Source organism: Anabrus simplex, chromosome 2, assembly GCF_040414725.1.
Source record: "Anabrus simplex isolate iqAnaSimp1 chromosome 2, ASM4041472v1, whole genome shotgun sequence".
NCBI classification, from domain to species: domain Eukaryota; kingdom Metazoa; phylum Arthropoda; class Insecta; order Orthoptera; family Tettigoniidae; genus Anabrus; species Anabrus simplex.
This window is the reverse complement of record NC_090266.1, coordinates 332,766,937-332,787,401: the sequence shown is the minus strand read 5'-3', so window position 1 is coordinate 332,787,401 and position 20,465 is coordinate 332,766,937. Positions and strand designations below refer to the sequence as shown.

Here is a 20,465-nt window from a genome sequence, read left to right as displayed (position 1 = left end):
CAACAACGACGACGACGACAACAACAACAACCAATGTTATTTTGCTTTATGTCCCACTAACTACTTTTACGGTTTCTGGAGATGCCAAGGTGCTGGAATTTAGTCCTGCAGGAGTTCTTTTACATGCCAGTAAATCTACTGACACGAGGCTGTCATATTTGAGCCCCTTCGAATACCACCGGACTGAGCCAGGATCAAATCTGCCCAGTTGGGGTCAGAAGGCCAGTGCCTCAACCGTCTGAGCCACTCAGCCTGGCAGCAACAACAACAACAACAACAAACCCAACAGGCTTTCTGGCTTTGGAATGCAGTATCATTCAAATCTAATAATCCATTTGCAAGTTCACTATTGGCAAAAAAGGAAATGTATGACTTACATTGACTTACGGCCTCTTAGATACCAAGGTAGATGGGTTTGGTTTTGGCTCAGTCCGGTGATATTTTAGTATGCTGAAGTAGGCTATCTTTGTATCAGTAGTTTTAGTGGCAAATAAAAGAACTCTGGTGGGACAGAATCCCATAATCTCAGTGTCTCTAAAAACCATTAGTTAGTGAGACGTAACACCAACAACATTATTGTAATATTACATTCAAACTCAAACGTGCTACTTCTCTTGGATTTTTCTACATAGGAATCTCTCTCCTTGATTTGTCTGCACAGTGTCAACTTTGCTATAAGAATGAGAACAGCTGAATCATTTGGCTAGTTGCCGACTAACCTGATCACCTAAGAGCACGCATTTGGATTTAACCGCCCACCCTACACTTGCATTAACTCTCTATCTGAAGGCTAACATTTTTATAAACACACGACTTTTCTCATGTAATACTATGTACTTTTGTATTCCTCTTTCTTGTTATCCTAATGTTTTGAATATGTGACAATAACAATCAGCATCAAGATGTTAAGACATTACAGAAAACCCATCAATAAACTTGCCACCCATACAGCACTTAATGGCTTAACGAGATGACTGCTGCTCAGACACTGGAGTCGCAAGCAATCAGCAACACAACTTCCTCAGCCGTATTACCTGACTCTTGACAGAATACATGGCCTCTAAAATCAGATAGCTCCTCACAATCAACCTCACAAAGCAGAGTAAACCTTACTTCAATCCTCAGATCAGGATTAAAATCTGAGAGAATTAGAATAAAGAGTAGATGAAATTTTTGCACAAAATATTATGCTAAGGTGAGTATTTTACTGTATATATGATCTCTCCCTAAAAGAGTTTGCAGCAAAACAAGTATAGACATGGCAGGCTGCCTCCAAACTGCTTCCTCTCAGCTTTGTAAAGGTTTGTCCTCTTGCGAGCAAGATGTGTAAGACTCCATGAGTGCAGTTATTAGACAAGGCTATAAAAAGTTATAATTAAAGTTAAAGCCACCACCCAGCAACGGATATTTATTGCTGAGACATACCTCTTAAGGAAGAAGTTGTTACAAGAAGTAGAAGTTACTCTTCCTGGGCATATACCACCATCAAAGCTAGGTCTTACAGAAGTTAGTGAACAAGAGTTACTCAGTTCTTTATTGCCATGAGCTCCAGTCCCTGTAAGTGCCAGTGCATTAGGATGCAGTTTAGTGTGATGTCCGTGTGCTTGAAAAATAGTATTATTTATATTCATGAGTCTATTTCTTTTAAAATATATCTATGAAACAGTATTATATTGTGACAATGCCGGTGCAGCAGCAACAATGTGCATGGGGCTAGCAGTGAGCAAAACAAAAGTGACAGCAAACTGTTGAGGCTCGCGATAAATAAGATCATTAGAAGAAGCTGGAAGCAGATTAACAATTAAAAAGGAATCCAGAATAATCTCAAAGTAGAAACTACAAGAATCTTCTGCCAGCCATAAATATAGAGCACAGTTACGGGACCACAGAGTGAGTCTTGATTAAGCTGGGAGCAAGTTATGACATGGTTACAAGCACCAACGAGTCATTTGGGAGTGTGCCAGTACTGAGCAAGACCATACTGATTAACGGAAGTACAGCAGGCAGCGTAGTGAACTGCTCTGTGAACGAAATTGCGCTGTAGATGCCATACTGTAAAGCAAGAGTTTGATATGCCACTGGACTCTGCGTTTGAATACATTAGTGAACTTATAAATAACTGTTAATAATAATAATAATGTTATTCGCTTTACGACCCACCAAATACTTTTACTGTTTTTGGAGACACCGAGGTGCCAGAATTTAGCCCCACAGGAGTTCTTTTACATGCCAGTAAATCTACCAACACTAGGCTGACGTATCTGAGTGCCTTCAAATACCATCGGACTGAGGAACCTGCCGAGTTGGGGTCAGAAGGCCAGCGCCTCAACCGTTTGAGCCACTCACCCCGGCAAAAGTAACTGTAAATAGTAGTTGAATAATTTTTGTTGACAGTAAAACACGTTGCCTCTCCGTGCAGTAATTCTAAAACTGGTGTCATAAACGGGATTAAATAGGAGCATATTTAGTACAACGACATTCTTAGAGTAACTGACATGATAATATATGACTTCCAGGCACTTTCAGGTGAAGTTTTGAGCAATGTAGTCATGACTTCAATCCAGTGAGGATGAAGTTAAGTCACAATTTAAATCCTGTCATGTCAGAACTTAAAACAGAGTTTAAAACTAATTGTGATGAACTTCACACGTTCAGTGCCTCCTTCTCAATGGAGCATATGAATGCCTGGACCAGCTATTTTCATGCCTGGTCCTCTTAACATACTGTAACGAGTTGGCGGGGTAGTAGGATCAATTAACACTAGACTGGTAGCTTCAATACTAAGATTTATTAGCTAGGCACTTAAACTACACAAGACTACACACAACTTTTGCTCGTAACACACACGTACGCAGTTCGTCCGCTTTCTCTCCCTTCCTTTCTCACTTGTTCTCACACTACAGAGTTTTACACTCACACACAAGGTCCTGCATCGCACGGCTACACGTTCTCCCCTTCGCCGGCAGTCCGCACTGTAACACACTAGTCCGATAATCACAGCAATTCCCATACTTCACTATACTGGCAGTCGCTCACGACTGAACCACACCAACTTCTAACTCAGTCAAACTCTCACTCCAGGCAGGTCGTTCCTCTCTCATATAACTGCGCTGGCTCTTCTAGAATCGTCCGGATGCTGGATAGATCCAGGAACATTGCGAAATGGAACACTCCAGATTAATCGTGGAGTCATTTCCATACTCCTCTGCAACGGGACCGCGAGCGGAAGCGAGTGGGGCTGGCCTAGCACTAAAGCGCTGCTAGTGATTGGCGCAGTTGAAGCGTAAGAGGTGGGTCTATACGATGCCGGGCCGGGCCCACTGCCAGTTGACATGGCAGACGCTATGACCATTACAATACATACATACATACATACATACATACATACATACATACATACATACATACATACATCATCATTAAAGACTGTTATGCCTGCCTTTCAGCGTTCAGTCAGTCTGCAAGCCTCTGTGAATTTACACTGACTGACAGAGCAAATGCAACACCAAGGAGGAGTGGTTCGAAAGGGATGAAAGTTGGGGGAAAAAAACAGAGTCGGCACGGAAGAATAATTGATGTTTATTTCAAACCGATATGCAGGTTACACAATGCGCACGGCATCGACTCAGTAGGATGTAGGACCACCGCGAGCGGCGATGCACGCAGAAACACGTCGAGGTACAGAGTCAATAAGAGTGCGGATGGTGTCCTGAGGGATGGTTCTCCATTCTCTGTCAACCATTTGCCACAGTTGGTCGTCCGTACGAGGCTGGGGCAGAGTTTGCAAACGGCGTCCAATGAGATCCCACACGTGTTCGATTGGTGAGAGATCCGGAGAGTACGCTGGCCACGGAAGCATCTGTACACCTCGTAGAGCCTGTTGGGAGATGCGAGCAGTGTGTGGGCGGGCATTATCCTGCTGAAACAGAGCATTGGGCAGCCCCTGAAGGTACGGGAGTGCCACCGGCCGCAGCACATGCTGCACGTAGCGGTGGGCATTTAACGTGCCTTGAATACGCACTAGAGGTGACGTGGAATCATACGCAATAGCGCCCCAAACCATGATGCCGCGTTGTCTAGCGGCAGGGCGCTCCACAGTTACTGCCGGATTTGAATTTTCTCCACGCCGACGCCACACTCGTCTGCGGTGACTATCACTGACAGAACAGAAGCGTGACTCATCGGAGAACACGACGTTCCGCCATTACCTCATCCAAGTCGCTCTAGCCCGGCACCATGCCAGGCGTGCACGTCTATGCTGTGGAGTCAATGGTAGTCTTCTGAGCGGACGCCGGGAGTGCAGGCCTCCTTCAACCAATCGACGGGAAATTGTTCTGGTCGATATTGGAACAGCCAGGGTGTCTTGCACATGCTGAAGAATGGCGGTTGACGTGGCGTGCGGGGCTGCCACCGCTTGGCGGCGGATGCGCCGATCCTCGCGTGCTGATGTCACTCGGGCTGCGCCTGGACCCCTCGCACGTGCCACATGTCCCTGCGCCAACCATCTACGCCACAGGCGCTGCACCGTGGACACATCCCTATGGGTATCGGCTGCGATTTGACGAAGCGACCAACCTGCCCTTCTCAGCCCGATCACCATACCCCTCGTAAAGTCGTCTGTCTGCTGGAAATGCCTCCGTTGATGGCGGCCTGGCATTCTTAGCTATACACGTGTCCTGTGGCACACGACAACACGTTCTACAATGACTGTCGGCTGAGAAATCACGGTACAAAGTGGGCCATTCGCCAACGCCGTGTCCCATTTATCGTTCGCTACGTGCGCAGCACAGCGGCACATTTCACATCATGAGCATACCTCAGTGACGTCAGTCTACCCTGCAATTGGCATAAAGTTCTGACCACTCCTTCTTGGTGTTGCATTTGCTCTGTCAGTCAGTGTACTAACCATCGCCACAATTCTCTATTTGCAACTAGTGCTGTGGCCTCATTTAGTTCCATACCTCTTATATTTAAATCGTTAGAAACTGAGTCTAACCATCGTGGTCTTGGTCTCCCTCTACTTCTCTTACCCTCCATAACAGAGTCCATTATTCTCCTAGATAACATTTCCTCCTCCATTTACCTCACATGACCCCACCACCGAAGCCGGTTTATGCATACAGCTTCATCCATCAAGTTCATTCCTAACTTAGCCTTTATCTCCTCATTCCGAGCACCCTTCTGCCATTGTTCCCACCTGTTTGTACCAGCAATCATCCTCACTACTTTCAAGTCTGTTATTTCTACCTTGTGAATAAGATATCCCGAGTCCACCCAGCTTTTGCTCCCGTGAAGCAAAGTTGGTATGAAAACAGACCGATGTAAACATAGTTTCGCCTGGGAGCTGACTTCCTTCTTACAGAATACTGTTGATCACAACTGCGAGCTCACTGCATTAGCTTTACTACACCTTTATTCAATCTCACTTACTATATTACCATCCCGGTAGAACACACAGCCTAAATACTTGAAATAATCAACCTGTTCTAGTTTTCTATCACCAATCTGACATTCCATTTTGTTGAATTTCTTATCTACTGACATCCATTTAGTCTTCGAAAGGCTAAATTTCGTACCATACTCATTTCACCTATTTTCAAGTTCCAAGATATTAGACTGCAGGCTTTCGGCACAATCTGCCATTAAGACCAAGTTGTCAGCATAGGCCAGACTGCTTACTACATTTCCACCTAACTGAATCCCTCCCTGTCATTTTATATCTTTCAGCAGATGATCCATGTAAACTACGAACAGCAAAGGTGAACCCCTGTAAGTACCCTGAACCACAAACTTATTTTACCATCAATTCTCACTGATGCCCAATTGTCAACATAAAGGCCTGTGATTGATTTTAAAATTCTACCTTTAATTCCATAGTCCCCCAGTATGGCAAACATCTTTTCCCTCAGTACCGTCATATGCTTTCTCTAGATCAACGAAACATAAACACAACTGCCTATTCCTCTCGCAGAATATTTCAATTACCTGGCGTATACTGAAAATCTGATCCTGACAGCCATTCTGTGGTCTGAAACCACACTGGTTCTGATCCAACTTCCTCTCAACTACTGATCGCACCCTCCCTTCCAAGATGCCAATGAATACTTTGCCTGGTATGCTAATCAATGACATACCTCGATAGTTGTTGCAATCCTTCCTGTTCCCTTGCTTATAGATAGGTGCAATTACTGCTTTTGTCCAATTTGAAGGTACCTTATCATCATTCCATGCTAATTTTACTACTCTATGAAGCCATTTTATCCCTGCCTTCCCACTATACTTCACTATTTCAGGTCTAATTTCATCTATTCCTGCTGCTTTATGACGATGGAGTTTATTTACCATCCTTTCCACTTCCTCAAGTGTAATTTCACCAACATCATTTTCCTCCTCCCCATGAGATTGGCTGTTTGCAACACCACCAGGAAGATTCCCTTTTACGTTGAGAAGATGTTCAAAATATTCCCTCCACCTCTCCAGTGATGCCCTGGGATCTGTTATGAGTTCACCTGAATTACTCAAAACACTGTTCATTTCCTTTTGGCCTCCCTTCCTAAGATTCTCTATTACTATCCAGAAAGGTTTCCCTGCTGCTTGACGTAGCCTTTCCAGGTTATTACCGAAATCTTCCCACAACTTCTTTTTGGATTCAGCAACTATTTGTTTCACTCTCTTTCTTTCATCTATGTACCAATTCCTGTCTGCCTCGGCCCTTGTTTGGAGCCATTTCTGATAAGCCTTCTTTTTACGTGTACAAGCTGCTCTCACTTCATCATTCCACCAAGATTAGCCCTTTCCCATCTTTACATACAGTTGTTCGTAGGCATTCCCTTGCTGTTTCTAATACAGCAACCCTGTATTCCACCCATTCTCTTTCTATATCCTGAACCTGCTTACTGTCTACTGTTCGAAACTTCTCACTAATCATATCCATGTACTTCTGTCTAATTTTCTTGTTCTGGAGATTTTCTACCCTTATTCGTTTGCAGACAGATTTCACTTTCTCTACCCTAGGCCTAGAGATACTTAGTTCACTACAGATCAGATAGTGGTCTGTATCATCGAAAAATCCGCAGAAAACTCGTACATTCCTAACAGATTTCCTGAATTCTTAGTCAGTTAAAATATAGTCTATTATGGATCTGGTGCCTCTAGCCTCCCATGTGTAGCGGTAAATAAATAGCCTTATGTTTGAAGAATGTATTCGTAACAGCTAAACCCATACTACCACAGAAGTCCAGCAAATGCTTCCCATTCCCATTAGCTTCCATATCTTCCCCACATTTACGAATCACCCTTTTGTATCCTTCAGTTCTATTCCCAACTCTCACCTTACCCGGATATCACTCACTCCTAGAACATCCAGATGCATCGTCTTTGCTGACTCAGCCAGTTCTACTTTCTTTCTTCCATAAGCCCCATTAATATCGATAGCTCCCCATCGAATTCCATTTCGTTCACCAAGTTGTTTCCAAGGAGTCCCTTGCCTATCAAATGAGAGTGGGACTCCGTTATTCCCATAGGTCCGAGGCTTGCTTAAAGTATTCTGAGCTCGGTAAATTCATGAAGCAGGACGCTACCCTACTTACACAAAGTCCACGTGAGGATCTCTCCTGTAACGGGTTATGGACCACCGGTGAATTGTATATCCTAGCCGCCTGAGCACAAGGAGGGCCATGACTCAGAATATGTCCGAGATGCCATTCCATAGCAACTGGTATCCCGCCTCTCAAGTCCACTTACTAGGCCACCCAGCCATTGCCCTTGGTTAACGAACTAGGGCGTGACTACAGTGACCCACACCCACACCTCTTAACATGCAGCACTTAATAAACATTACCATTACTCCTGAACTATAAATGTTAGAAATATGATGCTTTGTGCTTACCTCTAGTATATACCAAGGGTGCGGTGTCTGGTGTCGCAGGTTCCAGAGTGGAGAGGAACACCACACTTATTGCAGTAACATATTGTTTTACTTCTAATTTTCTTTTTGATGCACACCCTCCACTTTCTCGAGGGATTGCTCTTACCTTCCACAGGGGGAAATTTTACAAGAACATGCTGCTTTCTTTTTCCATGAGGCCAGATAATAGGGTCCTTGGTTGGGGCTCGTTTTGGGGGTGGGGATTTAGAAGTGTTCATGCTTGATGAAGATGCTTCAGACGGAACAGGAGATGCTGACTCAATTATTTGTACTAGGCCCAATAAAAAAGTAAGTTACATTAGCTCGCCATGAGAGCACCAATGTGGAGCAGGCTACAGTAACTGCCAACACATCCGATAGGAAGGCTGGTGTGTTATCCCATCATATTGTGTGTGCAGAGTGGGCTAGGCTAAAATGGGGCATCAACTGGATGTTCACTCCAAATTGGAGGTGCGTGCAACAATCAGATTTCTATGGGCTAAACGCTCAATTGCACAGACATTCATTGTGAAATCACTGCTGTATATGGTGAGCGTGCAATTTCTTGCCCAGGTATTGAAATGTGGTTTAAGCAATTTTATACCGGGCGCAAGGATCTCATGGACAAATATTGCGAAGGCAGGCCCGCAACGTCCAGTACTGTCGCAAAAGTTGACCATGTGGATGGGATCATTAGAGAGAATTGGTGCATAACACAGCTGAAAATTGGCAGAATGTTGAACATTTTGTATCGCAGTGCGTTTTCTTTTGTTCACCAGCACCTTGGATTTCGTAAACTGTGTCAAGTATGGGTCCCATGTCTGCTCACCAATTTTCACAAGGGACTATGTCTCCAATTGTCACTGGCATTTTTGCAACAATATTCTGTGGACGGCAACGAGTTTCTGTGGTGAATCATCACAGGGGATGAAACGTGGGTCCACCACTTCACCCCTGTAACAAAGAGAACATCGATGGAATGGGTGCACACCACATCACCATCACGAAAGAAGCCCAAGGTCCAACCTTCAACAGGAAAGGTAATGGCGACAGTTTTCCTAGGCATGGAGGGTGAGGTACATATGGATTTATGCCGAAAGGCATTACAATCAACTGAGCTTCATATTACCAAATGCTGAACCGGTTGCATAAGGCAATTAAAGGAAAGCGGCAGGGAAAATTGAGCACCAGTGTGATTTTTTTGCAAGATAACACAACAACTCACTCGGCTCACCAAACCTCCAAACTGCTGCGGAGATTCAAGAGGGAGGTATGGCAACACCCTCCATACAGTCCAGACTTAGCGCCATGCAATTATCACGTGTTTTGTAAGCTGAAAAAGTCTCTCAGTGGACGATTCCGAAATGATGAGGAGGTGAAAGCAGCTGTCTCCAGGTGGTTACATAGCGCTGGAGGTGATTTCTACGCATCCGGAATAGAAAAGTTGGCTCACTGTTCCGAGAAATGTTTACACTCTCTCGGGGACTATGTGGAAAAGTGAACTTACATTGTATTTTGTCATAGCCGTGTTGCCTATGTGTAGGTGGTTTCATAAACTGCCATAACTTGAAAGTGTAACTTACTTTTATGATTCACCCTTGTATATCTTGCATTAAGTATCCACAGACTTTTCGTGAACAACTGAAATGAGAGGGATTTGCTTGCAATGTTTTTTTTATGAAGCCTAAATGCATTGGAGTGGGTGCATTGCAAAATGAAAAAGAATAAGTTTTTGGGCCATTTAACAGTTTTTCTCATGATACGAAAGATACAATAACAACAACAACAACAACAACAATAATAATAATAATAATAATAATAATTATTATGGGGTATGGCCTCCGGAGAGACCTGGTGGTCTTTTGATATGACACCCGTAGGCGACCTGCACGTCGTGATGAGGATGAAATGATGATGAAGACGACACATACACCCAGTCCCCATGCCAGGGGAATTAACCAATTATGGTTAAAATTCCCGACCTTGGCAGGAATAGAACCCGGGACCCCTGTGACTAAAGGCCAGTATGCTAACCATTTAGCCATGGAGCCAGACAACGCAAGATGCTGATGAGCAATGTCCACTCAAATGCATATGTGGGTTATTATCAACAACACATTCTGGTTTCATTGCAGGTTTTCCAAATCCACCTTTTGGTACTTCTGCCATTTCTGCTGAATGCATTGTTGAAATAATTGTTATAACCCTTTTACTGAGCTCAATAGCTTCAGTCGCTTAAGTGCGGCCAGTATCCAGTATTCAGAAGATACTGGGTTCGGACCCCACTGTCGGCATCCCTGAAGATGGTTTTCCATTTTTACACCAGGCAAATGCTGGGGCTGTACCTTAACTAAGGCCACGGCCGCTTCCTTCCCACTCCTAGCCCCTTCCTGTCCCATCATCGCCATGCTAATCTAAAAGATGTTTTTGATACAAATAGCCCATTAATTGAACAAATCCCGAAATTACTCACAGCCTTCAACATAAATACAAATAATCTCATGAAAATATTTAATTATCAACACATCAGCAATTTCCCTAACGCAATAGTAGTCACTCCCAAGTCACCGATTCACGCCACACCCCCTCCGCCTACTCCTAACGTCCTCAATGCTCCGCCTACTTCCCCTCTCCTGACTCATTCTCCGCCATCACAGACACACCCTTACAATACACGTAGCTGTAGAATAACAACTGCCAGATCGTCTCAAACAACCAGCAAAGCTAGTCACCTCTCTGTCAACATTAGGGGTGAGCATTGTTAAACTTCCACTCATTAATAGAATGTTCTCTATGTTTCAAAACTTACATTTATTTTCTTACACATTTCAGTTTTCACATGCGCTACATTGTGAATTCTCCCACATCTAAGGCTTTATTGAACACCCTATTTGTTGAATCTACGCTACACAGTTCACAACTACAATCTATTACAAAGATTATTCTAAGAGGAGACACGACACTTCTACATTGATGCTTCAAGCGCCTTTTAACCTTATCACACAACCACTTGGAGTTAACAGCTCTACTGTAATTCTACGTACCTATTCTCAATCAACAACATTCGAAGATTTATTTTTCGATATTTTAATTAATCCATGCTTCATTAATATCAAATAATCTGTACAATCCAAATGTATGTCAGATCATTATGACTATGTCTCTTTCTACAAATAACCAACTTGTACTTTTTTAGACAAACACTAGTATTCATTCCATGTACATATAATACTATGACAAGTTCATTACTGAATTTTAGTTACATTTAGGCATCGCTTTCTCCAAAGACTAGATTTTTATGACTGTTTTATCTTGTATTAAAGCATCTATTATACTTTCATGAGGAACCCAGTTCAGGGCCCTGACTTAGCTTTAGATTAAGTATGGCTGAAGATGCTTAAAAAGCCTAAGCAAAACATGTCCCATTTAAAAATATAAGTAATACTTGTATCTTAAGCTTAAAGATTGTAAAGTATTGGAATGGTGGGTTTTTAATAAATTTGTTTGAAACTTTTACAACGTATGAAGAATTTGGAATACAATAAGATCATGTTTAAACAGACGATCAAGCTTTCAAAATCATTGATAGAAAATGCATACAAAACATTCAAAAGAAGTTCCGAAGAACTTATAGATATACACCCACCATCATTTTAGAATTTCATTAAAAATAAATGGAAAAATACATCAAACCTCGGGGTTATGACTTTAAATGGTGAACCTTTGCGAAGCACTAAGCAAATAGCCGATGGCTTTGCCACAAATTTCAGCAAGGTATATGTAAGCAATGGTTACAAACGTAATGAGGCAGGATCTTCCATGAAAACAAACTCTTCACTCCCAGTGTTGTGTGTAGGTGAAAAAGAATATATTCAGGCTATAAAGAAACTTAAATCTGCTAAGTCAAGTGGGCCAATGAGTTTCCTCCTTACATAGTAAAGGTCTGTTCAGATATATTAATGCAACCATTATGTTACATATTTAATCTTATAATAAGATACAAGTGTGCTCCCAGAAATGTGGAAAATGTCAAAGGTATGCCCAATATATAAAGCCGGAGCTCATACAGATGTACAAAATTACAGACCCATTTCCATGATATGTGCCTTTGTAAAAGTTTTTGAAACAATTATTTTAATTAATTAATCATGTTAAAAGCTACATTTCACCCTATCAGCATGCATTCTATCCTGGTAGGTCAACTATCACAAACCTATCAAATCTAGTTCAAGATGTGACTAATGCTTTAAGCAGTCATAAATCTGTCGATGTGATTTATATGGACTTCGAGAAAGCGTTTGACTGGACTGATCACAGTGTGCTTCTTAGAAAACTATCGGAATTAGGATTTAACAATCCTATGCTAAAACTTATCTCCTATTTCTTCTTCTTCTTTTATGATCACACAGGATCACTTTAGTGAGTCCGTCGTTCAGGTCCCTTTGAAGGGATTGTTCGGGCTTTGCGGTCCTCCCAGTACTTCTTTAGACGCTCCGATCTTCGTGACCTTTCCTCAGTCGAAAATATGCGTGTTGTTGGTTTGTTTTGTGCAAGGGTACAGCAGAGGTTTGTATTCTTGAGTTTTGTATTCAATTTTATCTTATTTGTGGTGTCATCTGTTGTAAGGCCTATTTCCTTCAGATCCTCTCTTACTTCTCTGATCCATTTACATCCTGTTGTGGTATTTTTTGAGACGAGATTGTGTTGTACTAGTTGTTTCAGAAGTCTCGAATCCTGCATCCTCATGATATGTCCAAAAAATCCCAGTCTCCTCTTACACATAGTATCTGTAATGGGTTCTAGCTCTTTGTACACGACTTTGTTAGGTATTAACCGCCACTGTCCATCTTTCTGGTATTTTTTGTTGATGCAGGTTCTTCCAATCCTCCTTTCAATTTTCTGAAGTCTGTCAGTCTTTGATTGTTTATTCAGGTAAAAAGTGTTTCTGCTGCATATGTAGCTTCCGGTTTTATAACTGTGTTGTAGCGTTTTATTTTTGTATTTATTGATAGACATTTCTTTTTGTAGATATCCCATGTTAATTTTTGTGCTTTAGCTAATCTATTTGTTCTGGCTTGGATTGAGATTTTTTCACTTAGTTTATGTGATATTACTTCTCATAGATATTTAAACTGAGTTACTATTTTGATTTTATTACCCTTTATGGTAACTTCTTTTAGTTGTGTTGGTTTTTGGGGCATAATTTTGCTTTTTTCAAGTGATATTTTGAGGCCAATTTTATTTGCAATGTTTTGAAGTTCTGATATATGGGTTTTTGGTTCTTTAATGTCCACTGATAGTAATGCTAAATCATCAACAAAACGCAGGCAATTTGTTTTGATTTTTCGGCCAATCTTTATTTTGGGGGGACATTTCCTAAACCATTCCCTCATTACCATTCCTAGAGCACAATTAAATAATAGTGGTGAGAGCCCATCTCCCTGCCGTAGTCCAGTTTTAATTTCAAATGTCTCTGATGTTTCACCCCTAAAATTCACTTTTGATTTGGTGTTGGTGAGAGTCAATTTTATCATGTTTATTAATTAGGGGTGTAGTCCAATGTGTCTTAAAATTTTAAACAGAGATTCTCTATGGATGCAATCATAAGCTTTCTTGAAATCTACAAATGTTATCACCATATCTCTGTTTCTTCTCCTGTTATAGTCCATTATCAACTTAAGCTCATGATCTGATCAGGACAGCTCCTCCAGGGTCTGAAACCTCCTTGATATTCTCCTAGTTCTTTCTCAAGTTGTCACCTTGTCCTATTAATGATGATTATTGAAAATATTTTGTATGTTATGTCTAGGAGCGAGATTCCCCTGTAGTTATTAGGGTCGGTTTTGTCTCCTTTTTTGTGCAGTGGGTGAATGAGGGCTGTTGTCCAGTGTTCTGGTAGTTCTTCTTCAATCCAGATAGAGACAAGTTGTTGATGAAGGGCAACTTTTGCTGATGTTCCTGCATATTTCCAGATTTCTGCAAAGGTCTGATCTTCTCCTGGCGCTTTGTAGATTTTTAATTTATTCAGAGCTTGGTAGACTTCCTTTATTGTGGGGGGGATTGATGTTCTCTGGTGGTGTTTTTATCGGGGTGTTGGTGTCCAAATGAAGGAGCTCTGTAGGTTCCTCACAATTTAAGAGCTTGTTGAAATATTTAGCCAGAATTTCTGCATTGTCTTTATTGTTATGAGCCAGCTTACCATTTTCATCCTTCATCAGTAGGGTCGGGGGTTCATATTTTTGGAGCTGCTTTCTGAAGGTTTTGTAGTAGTCCCTTGATTAAGTTTTATTGAATTGTTCTTCAATTAACTGCAGTGTGTCCTTATGATGTTGTCTTTTTATTCTTCCTTATTTACGTAACAGATATCAGTTCGTCACTGAACATTAGACCAAATCTTTCGTGTTCAATGTTAATTCAGGTGTACCTCAATGTTCAAATTTAGGACCACTCCCATTTTTGTTATTTATAAATGATTTGACAGATGTTTTTGTAAATTCCAAATGCCTCATGTTTGCTGATGATCTTAAGTTATACAAGGAAGTATCACATGTTAGTAACTGCATTTCTCTAAGCAGGGACATTGAGAATATCTACATGTGGAGCGTCGAGAATAAAATCACATTTAATATAAGCAAATGTTTTGTGATGACTTATTCTATGGTGAATGATCCTTTTCAGTGTGAATACTTCATGAACGGACAGAATATAAAACGAGTCGAGTCGGTAAATGACCTAGGAGTTACAATGAGTAGTAACATATCATTCAGTGCACATATTGACGTAATAGTAAATACAGCACTCAAACAACTAGGTTTTATCATACAAAATGGGAAGGACATAAATAACATTAAGACTATATGTGTTCTCTGTAACTCATTCATGAGGTTAGAATTGGAATATGCATCCGTTATATGGATGCCAAATTACAAATCATATATAAATAAAATTGAAAAGGTTCAAAAGAGATTCTTAAGGTTTATTTATTACAAGAAGCTTAATCAGTCAGCATTTAGGTTGAGAATTTCATATAGTCAGTTATTAGAAGAATTTAGCTGCAATTCATTAAGCACTCACCAAGAATTATATGGCATTATAGATAGTGGTGATCTGCTAGCCAGAATACATTTTAACATAAGCAAATCAAACTTGCGTAACCGGACGTACTTTTACAATCCCTTATCCAACATATTAATTCATAAAAATTTGCCATTAGTAAGGATGTGTAGTACGTTTAATGACGTATTCAAAAACCATGACACAGATCTATCAATGCCCCTAACAGACTTCAAAAAACGTCTAGTGATTTTCTTTAGTGAATATACTTAAACAATTTTCACAAATAGCACCTTATAAAAAATAAAAAAAATTCATTATACTATCTTTGTCAATAATCCAAATGGAATTCAACTGTCTATAAACTTCGAGATACTATACATATTTTTACACTGTTAATCATGCACCTGACCCGTTTGCATATGTGTGTGCCTTCTTACTTATGTAATCAGGAGCCAGTAATTGCAGCACTACCTAATCCTGATCTGTATATAACCTATTGTTGTTTCTGTCACTTTCTCTTCTAAATTTGTTTATTATAGTTTTTCAAAATCTGTTGTTAATTTTTCATGATCTTTTTCAGTTTTGCAATATATATCATAGCACTATATTGTGTAATGTCTGTTGTAATTGGAGTGCAACTCTGTTACAGACGTGTGTCATATATAAATAAATTCCTGATAGAAGAGGCAACCAATACTGGCGAAATACTGTGGTTTGGACCTACTATCTCCCGAATACTGGATACTGGCCGCACTTAAGCGACTGCAGCTATCGAGCTTGGTGATAAGATTTCTGGCAATGGGTTGGGATATAGTGTCATATCTGAAATACTTGTTTGATTACTGTTTGCATGAAGGAGCAATTCCAAATCAATGGAGAGTGGCAATAGTAGCCCCACTGTACAAGGGAAAGGGAGACAAACTCAAAGCGAATAATTACAGGCCAGTGGCTTGACATGTGTTTTTTGTAAGCTCTGGAAAAGCATTCTTTCTGTTTATATTGGACACGTTTGTGAAATTACTGACTGGTTTGATAGAAGGCAGTTTGGGTTTAGGAAAGGTTATTCCACTGAAGCTCAACTTGCAGGATTCCAGCAAGATATACCCGATATTTTAGATTAAGGAGGTCAAATGGCCTGTATTGCTATTGACCTATCTAAGGCTCTTGATAGGGTAGATCATGGTAAGATTACTGACAAAAAGGAGGGCTGTTGGATTAGACAAAAGAGTGGTTGAATGGGTAGCTACATTTCTAGAAAATTGAACTCAGAGAATTAGGTGAAGCCTTATCTGATCCTTTAATGATTAAGAGGGGATTCTGCAAGGCAGTATTATTGGGCCTTTATGTTTTCTTACATGTAAATGATGTGAGTAAAGAACTGGAATCACAGATAAGGCTATTTGCGGATGATGTTATACTGTATAGAGTAGTAAATGAGCTGCAGGATTGTGAGCAGCTGCAGTGGGACTTAAACAATTTGAGATGGACAGCAGACAATGGTATGAATGTAAATGAGATGAAAAGTCACGTTGTAAGTTTCACCAAAATAATATACCATAGAAGATATGTGCCACTCTGAGAGATCGTAAGTTATGAATTTCATTATGGTCCGTATATGGTGTCGAAACTAAGCCCAGTGTTATAAGACAATATACAAAATAATAGTATTGAATAGGTGGACCCTTCCTACTCTGAGAGATAACACAAGATGTTGATTGCCAGCACACCTAGCAGGATGGCCTTGAAACTGAGTGTAGTAGTGCACTATACACTACGAATTATGCCGAAAGTGACAGGTTTCAAGTAATCTTTAATTAAAAATTAAAGGAGTTTCCTCTTTTCACATCGGATGGTAAAATTATAGTCAGTGATGTTTGCAGCAAAAAGGTGAATAAAACTTGTTTTATATTCCCCCTAACGAGTTATTATCAATTTAGCAAAACGAACATGGTTTGTAATTGATGTCTGTTAAGATACGTACAACTGAGGCTACCTGAAATTTTTAAAATTTATTTTTAGAAATTGCTTTACGTCACACAGACACAGATAGGTCTTATGGCGACAATGGGATACGAAAGGGCTGGGAGTGGGAAGGAAGCAGCCGTGTCCTTACTTACGGTTCAGCCCCAGCATTTGCTTGGTGTGAAAATGGAAAACCGAAAATGGGAAACCATGGTAAACAATCTTCTGGGCTGCCAACAGTGGGGTTTGAACCCACTATCTCCTGGATGCAAGCTCACGGCTGCACGCCAGAAACTACATGGCAACTTGCCCAGTAAAAAAAAAAAAAAAAATCATTTTAGAACCTATTTGAGGGTCTATTTTATGCAGCTAAAAGAACATATAGGCACCTAAAAATCTGAGGTATAGTAATCACTATTGCATGTTTCTGTGGTGGTTGGAAGTGTAGTGCGTTTTCTGAATATGAAGAGGAACAAAATGGAACAAACACAAGCACCCAGTCTCTGAACCAGAAGAATTAATGAGACTTGATTAAAATCCTGTTCCAGCCGGGAATCGAATCTGGGATCTTCTTAACGGAAGGCCACAACGCTGACCATTCAGTCACGGATTTGGACAAAACAAAATCATTATTAAGTTTCATTATTTCTATCAATATTAACATTCAACTTCCGTAGAAGAACAAAGCAAAAATCATTATTTGGTTTCATCATTTCTATCAATTTTAGCTTGCAACTTTCATAGTTTCAATCTTGCCGCCTGATGTTTAAGGTGAGGCTGCCAGGTGCGCCACTGTCAATATGTCTCCTCACCTTAGTACGGAAAAATACAGAAGTGTCCAGTATTGTCTATTGTGTATTTGGTTTCAGTAAGAGGAAAAGAACTCTAAATTTTAATTACTGTGTTGAGGGGTGATAGTACCTCATGGGAAACAGTCTTAGTACCTACGTGTTCATATAAGGTCCAATTTCACACCAGGCAAATGCTGGGGCTGTACCTTAATTAGGGCCACAGCCACTTCCTTCCAACTCCTAGCCCTTTCCTATCCCATCATCACCATTAAGACCTATCAGTGTTGGTGCAACATAAAGCATATTGTAAAAAAAAAAAAAATGTTCTTAGAAGGAATGATCTTTGTTGGGGAATTCATATTATTGAGATTGTTAAGAAAGTTTGTAGATCTCATCACATGGTTATGAGAGTATTTAGGGTTTGTAGTGAGGATATAAGGGAGAGGGTGTGTAAGTCTCTGGAAAGATCGCAGTTAGAGTACGGCTCCAGTGTATGGGACCCTCACCAGGAATACTTGATACAAGAACTGAAAAAGATTCAAAGGAAAGCAGCACAATTGATCCTGGGTGATTTCCGACAAAGGAGTAGTGTTACAACACTGTTGCAAACCTTGGTCTGGGAAGATTTGGGAGTAAGGAGAAGAGATGTTCGAGTATGTGGTACGTTTCGAACTGTCAGTGGAGGGTTCACGTGGAATGACATAAGTAGACAAATAAGCTTGAGTGGAGCTTTTAAAAGTAGGAAAGATCATAGTATGAAGATAAGTTGGATTTCAGGAGGACAAATTGGGGCAAATATTCATTTACAGGACGAGGAGCAAGGGATTGGAATAAATTGTCAACGGATATGTTCGATAAATATCCATGTTCTTTGAAAATTTATAAGAAAAAGTTGGGAAAACAACTAATAGGGAATCTGCCACCAGGGCAACAGCCCTAAATGCAGATCATTGATAACCGATTGATAATTTGAAGTTTGCTTCTTTTCCCTGGAGGAACTTTCAGACCTCCCTTCCTGTATGATTCCTGCCAAATATATTATTTGTGTGGTTCTGGTTTACCCATGTTTCATCCAGATAAAATATAGGGTGTCCATCTCCTGATATCAAATTATATACTGCCCTCAAGAACATAATTCATGCAGCAACTATACCTCCAATATCCATGAGGAAATTCCCAACATAATTTGTCTTCTTGTACTTAAACCCGATTGATTTTAACAGTGAATACATAGAAGACGTTGAGCTTGTGTACATTTTTCTTTTGCCCCATTTCTGCAATATGCTTCTTAGCTGTACCGCATTCCCCTTTATCAACGTGAAGGGGCTTGTCCTTTTCCCCTGGCCTTCCATAGATACTGTAAAGGTTTATGGTAAATTAATAATGAATGAATCAATGACAAATTGTCTTATGCAAAGCATCCCTTTCAAAATCATGGAGATAAGTGAAACGCTTCTGCATGTTGTGTTTCTTTCCACGGGACATGAATATGGGAGTAAACACCTATTAGAGAGACTCTTCTGCCTCAGCATGAATTCTTGTCACTGTGTGCAAACTCCCATTTCCACAAGCTTCAATGGTCAGTTCTCATGCTTTCGAAAAATTTACCTTTGCTCTCTCCTATTCAAATGATAATTTCTTCAAGAACGTGTAGACACTGAAAATAATGTTTCTTGTCTGTCCATGGAGATGTTCACGTCTTTTAACCACTTTTTCACCTGTCACTCGTACCGGGTTCACTGCCAGCCATAATTCGTTTATTACTAAAAAATATTTCCATGATACATATTTATCTTAAGTAATAATAATAATAATAATAATAATAATAATAATAATAATAATAATAATAATAATAATAATAATAATAATAATAATAATAATAATAATAATAATAATAATGTTTCCTATATTGCACTTAATAAATTCACAAGCAGTACACAATAACATAAGGGCTGCACACACTCAACTCAAAACTGATCAAAGCAGAGTGAGGACTGCCTTCTATACAACACTGAAGCCTGGAATGCAGTATCTGTTTATCCAATCTGTCAGCAGTTAAATGTTCTGCTGCAGAAGGATACTTCATTGAGATGCCTGCTCACAGATAAACCAGAAACAGAAGAGACAGAAGATAACACAGTGTATTTACTTAAAAAACACTTCTGAAAGCAAAATTATAATACATCATAACTCGCCAACCACTTGGCTTAGAGCTTAGAGATCTGGTTCTTGGAGGGTCATGCACAGAATAAAGCTGTCTCTGAGTAAGCTGTTGACTGCCTTTGAACGTTGCAATATTTTCTAGGCATAAATAATAAACAAAATCTTGTTCTCACAATGTGTCCCCTTGTTACTTTGTACTAGGCAAAACAGGAGAGCAGGGCAAGCTCCTGACTGGCTGTTTCATATCTTGTAGCCACGCAGGAAGTTCCTTTAAATTATGTGTCTCGTACAGTAAATAAACCTGTATCACTTTCTGAAGCTATATCACCATCAGATTTCCTCCCGCTATTCTGTAATTTACACTCATTTTACTTCCTTGTAACATGAGGTTTACTGGGGCCAGCCATTTCTGCTGACTACTAAGCGGGGAATCACCCTACTTTGATAGTGATTGCCTGCTGCTTGATGCAATCTACGATGTTCATTCCAACTTCAAGAGATAGAGAGAGCAGATTCTTCTTCCTGTTCCGCTTTTCCCACACCTGTGGGGTCGTGGGTGCGAAATGCGTCGCACATGTGAATTTGGC

At 40.4% G+C, this 20,465-nt stretch overlaps 1 protein-coding gene across 6 annotated transcripts in view; it reads right to left on the bottom strand.

The window, feature by feature from the left end:
* LOC136864113 (uncharacterized) overlaps positions 1-20,465 on the bottom strand; it is a 929,406-nt gene that overhangs the window by 189,282 nt on the left and 719,659 nt on the right. The gene's annotated exons all lie outside the window — the stretch shown is intronic.